The 13,328-nt window shown below is 41.7% G+C and overlaps 1 protein-coding gene and 1 non-coding gene across 2 annotated transcripts in view; one reads left to right on the forward strand and one right to left on the reverse strand.

The window, feature by feature from the left end:
• The window catches only part of ME1 (malic enzyme 1), a gene marked incomplete at its 5' end in the record, with an annotated part of 362,344 nt that overhangs the window by 21,449 nt on the left and 327,567 nt on the right, over positions 1 to 13,328 (reverse strand). The window lies entirely within an intron of this gene.
• Positions 2,477 to 2,549, forward strand: TRNAE-CUC. The gene has a single exon. It is a non-coding gene; the product is annotated as a tRNA-Glu (tRNA).

A 13,328-nucleotide genomic window follows, 5' to 3' on the forward strand; every position in this document is an offset into this window, starting at 1 on the left:
TGGAGCACTTTTAGTGGGTGACACAGTGCACTTAAGGCAGGCAGACCCAGGCCCATCCCCCCACCTGTAACACTTGTGCTGGTAAATGGGAGGCCTCCAAAACTCACTGTACCCACATGTAGTTGCCTCCTTCACCCATAAGAGCTACGGTAGTGGTGTACATTTGTGGGTAGTGGGTTTTGGGGGGGGGTTGGGGGGCTCAGCACCCACAGTAAGGGAGCTATGCATATGGGAGCTTTTTCTGAAGTCCACCGCACTGACCCCTAAGGTGCCCAGTTGGTGTCCTGGCATGTCAGGGGGACCAGTGCACTACAAATGCTGGTTCCTCCCATGACCAAATGCCTTGGATTTCGCCGGGTTTGAGATAGCCGGCAGTTTTTTCCATTATCGCTGAAAAACAAACCCGGCGAACTCTGGCATTTGGCCGGGCTAAACCGTATTATTGAAAAAAAAAATGGCCAGCCATTTTTGTCGATAATACGGTTCCAGCCAGCTGTTGCGCCGCCGCCATAATAGATAGCCGGCGATCTAGTTCACTGGCGACGTTCGATTATGCCCCTCCATATGTCCGGTTTTACCCGGACATGTCCTCTTTTTGAAGACATGGCCGGGCAACTGGGATGAAGGGAGGATATTACACTCTTAGAGGTGTGTGAAGGGGTGGGGCGGTATGTTACAGGCGGCAGGGTGGGGCATGTGTCTTTTTTCGGGGGGGGGGGGGGAGCAAATATGGTAACCTTAAGAAAGGCAGCTGAGCAGGCTCCTTGGCCAGTGCAGAACTGAGGTGGCATTGGAACACCAGGTTGCATATTCTGGGTACTAGAAAGGAAAGAGCTTGACTGGGGTGGCCCTGGAGCCTTGCAGCTTCTGGGTTCTAGAAAGGAGAGAGCCCTAGGGGGTGCTGGTGTGTCAGGAGGTGGGATTTGAACCCACGCCTCCAAAGGAATCTATGACCTGAATGCACTCAGCCAGCCTGACAACTATGCTCTTAAGGCCCCAGGAACCTGCTCCTGACTGAACTGAAGGGCTCCGTTGGGGGGGGGGGGGGGGGGAACTGACGCCAAAGACGCTCTGCTCTTTGAAGGGAGCCAAAAAAAACCAGGATCCTTGGAGCCAGAGACCTAAGGATATCTATAGTCTTGCTCTATAGTCCTCCACTCTACCAGCTGAGCTATTGAAGGAGCTCTGGAGCCAAAGGGTGGCCAAACATTGTGACCCTCCCCCCAGGTCAGTCACATCTCTGTCCCAGGGAAAGGATCTTTGGTGCCCTCTTTTCGCTTGTTTCCGGCCCTAGCTGTGATCTTTCTCTCCTGCTTAAAAGCGAGCAGAGATCCAGCTGCACAGAGCAGGCGAAGGAGTCTCTCGGTGCAATGGCTAGCCTTTCTCCATGTAGCTGCCGAGATATCATTGTCCCTCTGTCACATCGCAACTGAGGGCATAAAAAGCCCGGGCTTTTAAGCCAGGGGAGTGCATGCCGAAACGCTCCATTTTATGCTTGTGCTGTTCCAGCTTTAGAAGAAGAGCATACGCTGCCTTGCTCACCGACCTGTATGCATGAGGTTTGCGTGCATGCCTTGTGTGGCGGCGTGCACCATCAGAAAAGGCAAGGAGATGAGAGCAAAATACACAGCCCTAGAAGACAGGGTGCTGTAGGACTTCCCCAGGGGATCCCCCTAAGATTGGCCCAAGGCTGTCTTTTAGAATGCAAATTCTGATTCCTTGCAGGTGATTAACCCTGCTTCACAACCTGTGCTGGGCTTGTGGGAAGCCCCCATCTCTGAATGCCGCCCACGCTCAGTATAGGAAAAAACTTTGCACGATAATAGTTTCCTGGATAGCAGTTCTTTACCTGCCTTCCACAAACTGCTGATAACTAATACTAAGGGCAGAAATGGTAATTGAAATCCCAATGCCAGGGTCAGCTGGTGCTGCCTGGCCACGAAAATGATAGAGGGGACGGGTCAGTTTCCCTGTGAGGAAAGGCTAAAGAGGTTAGGGCTCTTCAGCTTGGACATGAGGTGGCTGAGGGGACATACGATAGGGAGTGGAGTGGAACTGAACGGGTAGAAGTGAAACGCTTGTGTGCTCTTTCCAAAAATACAAGGACTAGAGGGTGGGTACACAATGAACTTAAAACAACTCAAGAGAAATATTTCTTCACTCCACATGTGTGTGTGTGTGTAAGTAAACTCTAGGAAATAATTGCCAGAGAGTATGGTAAAAGCAGTTAGCTTAGCAGGGTTTAAAAAAGATTGGGACAAGCTCCTGCAAGAAACCCTTGGGATAATCCACTGCTTATTCCTGGGATAAGCAGCGCAAGATCATTTTTTTATTCTCTTTGGGATCTTGCCAGGTACTTGGTGACCTGGATTGGCCACTGTTGGAAACAGGATACTGGGCTGGATGGACCTTCGGACTGAGCCAGCATGGCAATGCGATCTGTGGCCTTCCTAAAGCACTGCCCCTGCCCAAGCAGTCCCTGGTGGTCTAGTGGTCAGGATTTGGTGCTCTCACCGCCAAGGCCCGGGTTTCAATTCCCAGCCAGGGAAGCAAGCTGCCTATGCCTTCAGGGCTGGCAGCTCTCACCTGTCAGCTGCTCTCAAAGCAAAGTTTTGATGATGAGCCCCTGCCTGCCACCCACCCAAATGTTTCCCCAGTTCTTTTACCATACATTCACATCTCGGTAAATCCACCTAGGCGCTTACATAAGTATCATAAATAAGAAAAGAGAAATTGGAACTACAACATTCATAGGAAAGAATCTTGAGGGTTAGGTCACAGCAGCGGCCTCCGATTGCTCACGGTGAAAGTCAAGCACCAAGGAAACAGAATGGTGATGTAGAGATGTTTGTCAACCCGTTAGAGTCTACGAAATGATGATTCAACTGGAAGGCTGAGAGGAAGACTGCTGCACAGGGATGGGGCAAACAACAGAGAAAATAGATTCGCGGATGGTGTCAAAAGAAATTTCGGCGAAAAGACCAAACTGTGAAAAGAGAGTGTTGAGAGGACCAGAGCGAGCATGAGGGTACGTAAGGTGTAAGCATTCAGAACAGGAACACAGGTATTCTGGAACAGCGTATTTTGTAAGCCAGTGTCAGGATTTTGTAGGGAACTCACGCAGATACCGGTAGCTAGTCTTATTATTTGACTGCTGTAATTGTCTATTGCTCATGTTTGATTTATTCTTACTGTACAGCAAACTATTTTTCAACATTCTAGGGTGACATCTACTGTATTGCAACTAAGTGTTCCTGGTATCAGTTGTTTGTTTTTTTAAACTTGTATGTTCACATGTTCATCCTATATATCGATTTCCACCCCTTAAAAATGAATAGTGTCAGAATATTCATTAAATATATTCAACTATGACACAAACTCTGCCAAAGATGACAAATCCCCTTTCCACAACATGAAAACATCATCAATAAAACTGTTTCCATAAGTTATTTTTGTCCTTGAATGGAGAAGTCACAAGCCATTAGTTTTCAAAATCAATCATAAAAAAAAAACTTTCTACGGTGGGGGCACAAGTAGCACCCATTGCTATTCCTTAAACTTGTAACTATAAATCATTCTGAAATATAAAAAATTTTTCTTTCAATATCAACGTAGCCAATGCTAAAAAAAAAATCAGAAATCAGAAGGCGCCTCCACAGCTATGGTCTAGTGCTTCACCAATCACTCTTAAAGCTTGATCCTGAGTGATAGAAGTAGTATAAGGACTTGATGTCCAAAGTTACCAACATGCAATTCCGTATGATCTCTGCATCCACCCTGCTAGAATCTTTAAAAAAATGCTTAGTATCTTTAATGTAAGAAGGAGATGAAAGAAACTTAGATTTCAAAAAATAATCTAAAAAGATTGATGGTGGCTCAAAGAAAGATCCTTTTGAAGATAAATTGAGTCTTCCTGGAGGTTGCTGTAATCTTTTATGCACTTTTGGAAGGAGACACAATACAGGCATCAAAGGATGTGCAATATTCAAAAACCTAGTGAAGGGAAACGTTTTTCTAGCCAATGATAGAATTTCCTCACATTTAGTCACTTGGTTACTACTATTATCCACTGTTTGTTGTTGATCAATTTTTGTTGTAGATAAAGTCAAATATATGTGTACATGTATACGTACCAAACAAGAACATGCATACTTATGTGTACTATGTATAGTTGTTCCTGGGGCATAGCTTGGGAGGAGCTGCCATGCACATACATATTTTATAAAGTACAAATGTACACTCATGCATTTAATTCTTTGGAATAAGTAAAATTGTGGGAGAGAATTTATGTGCTGCTAGGTACAGTTCTAAGATTCTGTTTTATAAAGGCATATAGGTGTCTATGCTAGCTTTATAAAATATTTGAAATATATCAAATCTAACTTAATACCGATGATAATGTGACAGATTAATCACTGAAGAGGTTAATATATCTGAGACCTTGTCACTAAACTTCCCCAGAGACTGCAGAAGAGGAATGTACAGAGAACAGGAGTGTGGAGGTTCACTGACAAGATCTCATGTATATCAGTGATTAATCTTGTCATGTTAAAAACTAGTAGAGCCACGATTGGATTTTATATACCATTTCTAACAATAGTGTTACGCACACACCACTTCTAACAATAGTGTTACACATACACGTTTCAGTTTATTCGGAAATTATAGTTTTTTTTCACAAATAAATTCTACTGTGCAAAACAAATCTTTGATTATGGTGGTCAAATTGGACCCCTGGTCCATCTTTAAGGATCTAGTTTTGAGGCAGTGGAATATGAAAAGTAGTAATCTGTGAGCAATAGAATTAATACGACTTTACAGGAGAGATCAGCTATGGAAGATTAGCAAAGAATTCAGCAATTGTGCTTCAAAGTTTAGATGATTACTGGAGAGAAGTTTACCAAAAAATGTTTTTGACCAGACGTTTTACCGATGGTTGGATAGTGATCCTGTACTGGAATTGAAATATATTATTAAAGAAATGACTCGAATAGTATGATTAATCAAAAAGAAAAATTATACTTAGTAGTTTAGTATCCAAGTATACCATATTATGCTGCTAAATATTCATAAAAGCTTGATGAATCCCCTGGAGAGTCCTACTGTGTCTATGTGAGGTTGTGCTCTGGAATCACTGTACAAATGTTTGGATATTTTTTTAAACCTATGGTACAGGAGTTTGATGATTTATATACAGGATACTTCCTGCTTATTGCATATTTTGGGTGAATTGCTTGTATTACTGGAAGATACATGGCCAGTGTCAGTTGATGGTATCATTACATATATGAGGAAAGGCTAAGAGGTTAGGACTCTTTAGCTTGGAAAAGAGACGGATGAGGGGAGATATGATTGAGGTCTACAAAATCCAGAGTGTTGTAGAATGAGTAGAAGTAAATCGATTTTTTACTCCTTCCAAAAGTACAAAGACTAAAAGACACGCAAGGAAGTTACATGGAAATATTTTAACAACAAATAGGAGGAAATATTTTCTCACTCAACCAATAGTTAAGCTCTGGAACTCTTTGCCGGAGGATATGGTAACAGCGGTTAGTGTACCTGGGTTTTAACAAGGTTTGAACAAGTTCCTTGAGGAAAAGTCTTTAGTCTGCTATTGAGACAGACATGGGGAAGCACTGCTTGCCATGGGATTGTAGCATGGAATGTTGCCACGATTTGGGTTTCTGCCAGGTACTTGTGACCTGGCTTGGCCACGGTTGGAAACAGGATACTGGATACAGGATACTAGATGGACATTGTCTGACCCTGTATTGCTACTCTTATGTTCTTATGGGAAATTATCCAAACCTTTTTAAACCTTGCTAAGCTAACTGCTTTATCACATTCTCTGGCAACGAATTCCAGAGTTTAATTACTCATTGAGTGACGAAATATTTTCTCTGATTCGTTTAAAATTTACTACTTAGTTTCTTTGCTTGCCCCCTCGTCCTAGTATTTTTCGAAAGAGTAAACAAGCAATTCATATCTACCTGTTTCCACTCCTCTCAGTATTATATAACCTGTATCAGACCTCCTGTCAGCCATCTCTTCTCCAAGTTGAAGAATCCTAGCCGCTTTAGCCTTTCCTCATCATTTTGTCACACCTCTCTGGACCTTTTCTAATTCCACGATATCTTTTTTGAGATGCGGTGCCCAGAACTGCACACAGTATTCTAGTGCGGGTTGCACTATGGAATGATAGAAAGGCATTATCACATTTTCATTTTCATTCCTTTTCTAATAATTCCTAACATTCTATTTGTTTCTTACCCACTGCTGCACATTGAGCACAGGGTTTCAATGTATCAATGATGAAACCTAGAGCCTTTTCCTGGGTGTGTGGCCTCCTAATGTGGATCCTTGCATCACGAAACTATGGTTTGGGTTCCCTCTTTCCCCACATGCATCACTTTGCACTTGTTCACGTTAAAAGTCATCTGCCATTGTGGATGCCCAGTCTCCAGTCTTTAAGGTCCTCTTGCATTTTTCACAATGGCTCTTGCGATTTAACAATGTTGAATAAGTTTGTGTTATAAGTAAATTTAATTACCTCACTTGTTATTCCCCACCTCTTAGATTCGTTTATAAATATGTTAAAAGCAGCAGTCCCCAACAAAGACCCCTGGGTCAACAAAACGTTTAAATCACAACAATCCAACAATCACTAAAAAATCTTAAGTGGTGAAAAAAAGACCTCAGTGAAAAATTTCACAGCCCCAGCTACAAAGCTTAATGGAAATTTTTAATCATTGATCAAAGAAAAAAACACTTCACAGAAAAACTGATATTTATACCCATTTGATTGGTTTCAAAAAATTGTATTTGGAAGGGCTCAGAGTGACCTAGAAGAATATTTTCAGTAACTGAATGCATTGGACGAGGAACTGAAAATTACTAAAACCTGTCAGAGATCAACCCTAGATTTTTGAATGTTCAGGGTCCTTTTACTAAGGTTCACCAAAAATAGCCTGCGCTGTTGCAGGCGCGTGTATTGGACGTGCGCAGGTCCATTTTTTCAGCACGCCTGCAATAAAGGCCTTTTTTTTCCTGAAAGTGGACATGCGGCAAAATAAAAATTGGCGCATGTCCATTTTGGGCCTGAGATCTTACCATCAGCCATCGACTTAGCGTAAGGTCTCACACGTTAACCGGGCGCTAATCATTAGTGCGTGTACACTGCCGATTACAACCCGTTTAGCGCCACAACGGTAGAAAATAAAAAATATTTTCTGCCGTATTGGACGTGTGTAAAAAATGGAGTTGATACCCGGGACATGCGTTAGCTGGCGGTAGTTCCAAATTGATGCATGTTGGATGCGCGTAGGCGCCTACACGCCTTAGTAAAAGGGCCCCTCAATTAGTTACAGTGATGGAGCTTTGGAGAACTACATTATTTAGAAAAAAATGGCGGGATTGGAACAATTACCTCCTTTTTGACAGCTTTCATCTGTTCAGATTAAAAGTGGGATTGCCAACAAGCCAATTTTTGTGTTTGTGGATAAGAGTGTTCTTCTCAGTTTATTTAAAACTGAAGCTAGAGAATTGTTCAGAGATTTAAACAGGGGTACCATGAGTATATTTTAAAGCAAGCATAAACAAGAGCAAGATTCACTAATTAGGATCTTCTTTTGCACTATAAACATTATGCGGAAAGGATTAAATATCTGTTTTCCCATACTGGCATGTCTTGTTTCTACATCCTGATTTCAACAGAATCTTGTATTGCATACCAATGAGTATGAATCTGGAGGAAACTGATTTGTCATAAATATGAATTGGCTGGAGTGCACTGATGAAAGTGCTTGTGGTCATTGTTCTTGGTTCTCCCCACCATCAATGGGTTATAATGGCAAGCTCCCAATACTATCAGAAAAATAAAGATGAAATTTGACTTTTTGCGCTGCTAAACGTAGGATTTATTTGCCCCGTGTGATTTAGTATAGGTTGGTCAAAATTCAAGGTGTATGCAATCTTAGGCTACAGCTATGAACAAAGAAAATATCTGCCCTGTTGGTAGATCACTGGTTGGATAAAAATCACAAAATTAGTGAGTAATGGGAGGGGGATACAATTGTTATATAAAATCTTAAACATTTTTGAAGTTTATCGGGGTTAATACATGGATGTTAAAATTGTGGAAAGGGGGTGCATAGAGTGTCTTTTGTTTGATTGTATAAATTATGAAACAGTGTAGCTTGTGAAAGGCGCATTCGTGTTCTGTTTTAATGGTTAATAAAGACTTCATGCAAAAAAAAAAATCACAAAATTAAAGATATCCAGTGGAGGATTATTGACCACATACATGACAATTGGCGTGGGTGTCATTGCCACTTCAAGCTGAATTATAGAGAGCAGTTCTGGCTTTTAGGTTGCACTCTTTATGACTTAGGATTGAATTCTGAATTTGAATGGATGTCCCTGCTTTGATTGGTGTGTTTCAAATCATGTGATACATTGTGTTGTTGTTGTTATTGGTAGCTTTAGGTCATGTAACTTGATATTTAAGAGGCTGTTGCCATTTTTACCAAACAGTTTACAGAAATAAACACAATGAGTGGATGGATGAAGTATAGAGTTTTGAGTTCCTCAATGCAGAATCTACTAGAAACATGATATCATGTCAGAACTGGATTTTGATTATGGACTTAAGTGGATGAAATGTATTTTTAAAAATATTTTGAAATTATATGATTGTATGAAGAAATTATCTTTTGTGATTATATATTGATTGATATACACAAGTGGTTGCACAAATAATTTGAAAGTTGGTCTGTGAAATACAATTTTATGCTTTTGTGGTCGGATATCCCCTCTTTCGGTACAATTTGTTTAAAGATTCAGACATATTGAATTAAGATATATAACTTTATAAAATAGGTAACAAATCTACTGTACTTCAATGGTATTCATCATGAGTTTGATTTGAAAAGGGTGAACAATTCAATCTAGAATCCAAACTCAATGTCATAAAGGTACTGTCATCAGTTCATTAACTCAAATATTAGAAATAAAGATATAAATAATTTCACATTTATTTCAACAAATATGTATCTTATTTATTTGATCAAGAAGTCTAATTGTAATAAACTAATACAGATTTTAACATTAAAACACACCTTTTTAAATGTCTTCTGCGTTATAAAACTCTAAACATTCTGTTGATTAATGAAGGCAGCTTCACTAAGGATTTGAGCTGCTTCCTCCTGATGTTCTGTTGCTTTTCACTTTAAATCAACAGTCTGTATTTTCATGGCTTCTTCTGGCCATTCATAAGCATCAACTGAAAACGGTTCATAATCAGTGCTGTATATATGAGAGCGGACGAATGCCTCCTTGTCCTTGGGCTCAGGATACACAGATGCAATATTATTTTGTAGGCATATTCCACAATCTAAAAAATAAAAATGTGATTTTTTTTACACTTTTTTCATAAAGGAAAATTAGAGCACTGGAGATGTATTGGGTGGTCACCCCCAATAGCCTCCAGTGATCATCTGGTCATTTAGGGCACTTTTTTGTGCCGTATTCATTCTGAAAACAGGTCTAGACCAAAACATTGAAGTTTCAGTCCCCAGACATTTTGTTTTGTTCCATTATAGCTGTAAAATGTCCCAGTGCTAGGAATGCCCTAAGTCCGCCCCTGAAACGCCCCCTTGTGATCTGGGCACACTGCAAACGAATTACATAGATAAACGTCTAAAAAACGTTTTGAAATACCAATTTGGACGTTTTGAGAAGAAAAACGGCCAAATTGGTGCTTTATGACACGCACCAGCTGATTTTTAGTAGTAAAAGAACCCCTAAGTGCTTTGAAAATGAGCCTCCTCCAAAATTAAAATTGAAGAGTTCAATTTTACTGACAAAAAAATCTTATATTAATTTTGAGTCTTTAAAATTAATAAAGTAAAGCAAATTAATTTCAGTCTTACAAAATATTCAAATAGTTGCAATACTAAAGGACATTGTATCTCTTTTACCAGGTCATAAGAAGATGGTCAAAAACATATACAAATACTAGTAAAGGCTCAGATTAATTACCTTTCCATTGTGCCTTTATCAGTGTAAGACCTGAAGTTGAGATAACGAAAAAATGCACTAAGGCCTGTTCCTATAGCTGTCAAGTGGCCCATTCTCTGGAATCGCTATAGCTATCACACTCTCCCTGCATGAATTAAGTCATTGCTAAAACTTACTATGTAACAAATTATATGTGATCAAGCCTGAGAGTAAGAGAAATGAAATGCACACAGTTTAATAACTCACCCTTTACAGCCAACTTTAGCGAGACATCTCTGATGGAGTTCAAAGGTGGATAGAGACGGCCTTCATTTAAATGCTTTTCAGAAACTTCTGAGCTATAACCTACAAAGAAAACACAAAAATATTTACCTTCCAAACTCCGACCAAAATATTTTGCCCCTTAAAAGCCCCCATGCTTCATTTTCTTATGGTATTGAAGGTTCTGATATTTTCAGTCTTTTCTGTTAAATTCATTTCAGTATTCTATTCTTTGTTGTTTTCCTCTATGTTCCTGTCCTTAGAAGTCATGGTTCCCCCCTCTAGCATTCCAAAGGTGGGGTGGTGGACGCGGTCCACCCCCAGCTGCACGCAGCAGGAGGGTGTGCTGAGCAGTCGCTCGGCTGTCTGCTCTGTCGGTCCACTGACCCTTCTGACATCAACTTCCTGTTCCAGGGCAGGGGACTGGCAGAGCAGACAGCCGCACGACTGCTCAGCGCACCCCCTTGCTTGAGGAGGGGGGTGCTCCGCCCCGGGTGGCATACAAGGTAGGTACGCCAATGGTTCTCCCCATTTTCATTATGGTCACTGCATATAAGTGGATAGCTATATTGCACTTACCAATGCAAAATGGTTCACAGAGGGATTTTGGGGGGAGATTCTATGAATAATGTGCTGACATTTACAAGGCATATACATGTACTAGGAAAAAAGGCCCGTTTCTGAAACCAATGAAACGGGCACTAGCAAGGTATTGGCTTCCTGCAATTAATGTTTTGAAAGGGATTGTTAGGAGAAATGTGTTGTCATGCTAATGAATAATTTACATTGTTGTATTTTGTGTAATATCTTTTTTGTTGGTTTTCTGTTTTTTTTTTCTTTGTGTTGTTGTGTGTGTGGGTGTGATTGAGAAATGGTGGATTCTGCATGTTAGAACTTGTGTATTAAGGGGGGTGGGGCTGGGGTGTGTATGTGTGAGTGAGAGATGCTGTCTCTCCATGGCAGAGTGTGTGTATGTTCTTGTGGGCGGGGGTGGGGGTGGAGTTTGGTTGGGGGTGTGGGTGTGAGTGAGAGATGGTGATTCTCCATAGTTCAGCTTATGTATTTAGGGGAGGGGACTGTGTGGGTGTGAGTGAGAGACAGAGATCTAGATTCTCCGTGACAGAGTTTGTGTATGATGTTGTGGAGGTGGTTGGGGGGAGCGTGTGTGTCTGAGTGAGAGATAGAGATGTTGATTTTCAATTTTAGAGTTTTTGTATTAGGGGGGTGGGAGGGGAGTGTGTGGGTGTGAGTGCTGTTTCTCCATAGCACATGATGATTGGTGGTGGTGGTTTGAAGGAATGTGTGTCTGTTGATTGTCCCTTGGAGAGTTTGTGTATGATATGGGTGGGTGGTGGTGTTGGGGGAGGGGTAGGGAGGGGTGTCAGAGTTTGTGTATGATGTGTGTTCATATTTGGAGGCTAAGGTCCTGGTTTATATGTTTACATGTGGATGTTACCAGAGACTACAATATTTTTGAATTTTTCCGTTGAAGGTTCGCCTAGAGCATCAGATAGCCTTGGGCTAGCCCTAGGTCTGTATTTAGAATCAAACCACATTTCCTCCCTACAAACTGGTAAAATGAATTCCCAAATGAGCCCTCTCTCAACTACATTTCTAGAGAGCTATGTACATTACTTTAAAAACATAGAGGTCAATATTCAAAGGGTTTAAGATCCTAATTTTGAGTTAGGTTTCAAATGAAATGAAATGAAAATTTGCAAGGGCTGAGTTTCTAAATTTAGGATTCTAAAAATTGAGTGGCTATTGGGGTGAATTCAGGGTAGGAAAAAAGGTTATGAGCTCAGCACTAATTTTCAGCATTAGGCACCTAACTCAGGACTCATAAATCTAGGAAAAAGAGAAGCAGTAGGATCCTAAATTTATGCAAATTTTGAGCTGAAAATTTAAGGTTCTAAGTTTGGTTGAAAATAGATGCCTAAATTTAGGTTCTCAGTTTTTTTTTTTTTAATTATCAGCCTTGTAATTTTCTATAAAGACATATTTTTAGTATATCGTTAGGAATTACCATACCTCAGCAGACAAAAGAAAGATTTCATCACAGATGTGCTTCATTCCACATGACACAACACCAAGAGCAACTCCAGGAAACACATAGGCATTGTTACCCTGGCCAGGATACAAAGTACGCCCATCTGGAAGGGTCACAGGATCAAAGGGACTTCCACTTGCAAATATGCCACGTCCCTAAAATGAAGTATTCAAGAAATGTTTAAAATACAGCAGAGTTTACACATTTTCAAAATGCTGACAATTATAGCCAGGGGCGTATCTGCATGGGGCCACAGGGGCCTGGGCCCCCGCAGATTTCGCCCTGGACCCCCCTACCATCGACCCTCTCCACCTCCCCCTCCCTCCCGCCACCAACCCGTCGCCGATCTTTGCTGGCGGGGGACCCCAAGCCCCCGCCAGCCGAAGTCCTCTCTTCCGTGCAGGATGCAAGTTGCAACGCTTCCTGTTATTCTGAGTCTGACGTCCTGCACGTACAACGTGCAGGACGTCAGACTCAGAATTTGGAACTCAGTCTGACGTCCTGCGCGTTGTACGTGCAGGACGTCAGACTCAGAAGAACAGGAAGCATTGCAACTTGCAGCCTGCATGGAAGAGAGGACCTCGGCTGGTGGGGGTTGGGGTCCCCCGCCAGCAAAGGTAAGTGACAGCAGCGGGGGAGGGTTGGCGGCGGCGGGAGGGGGTGGAGAGTGTCATTGGTGGCGAGGGGGGGGGGTCTGGCAGTGGCGTCCGGAAATGGCGGTGGGGGGGGGGGGGGGCTAAAATGTGCCCCCTCCCTCTGGCTCTGGCCCCCCCTACCGCCAGAGTGAAGATCGTTGATGGCTTGGAAACGCCAGAAATTTCATCTGCTCACGTTGTTACTCAAACAGTGAGTATTCTGGAACAAGCTATCAAGGCTCCTCTACTGTTATTTTCAGTGGGGAAAATGGTGAAACCAGCCGTAGTGACTTTAGAGTCACTCTGGGACCAAACTTCTACAATTCACTCAGCTCTACAAACTTTAATTTGTAAAAATGTGGAGA

Source organism: Microcaecilia unicolor, chromosome 3, assembly GCF_901765095.1.
Source record: "Microcaecilia unicolor chromosome 3, aMicUni1.1, whole genome shotgun sequence".
NCBI lineage: Eukaryota > Metazoa > Chordata > Amphibia > Gymnophiona > Siphonopidae > Microcaecilia > Microcaecilia unicolor.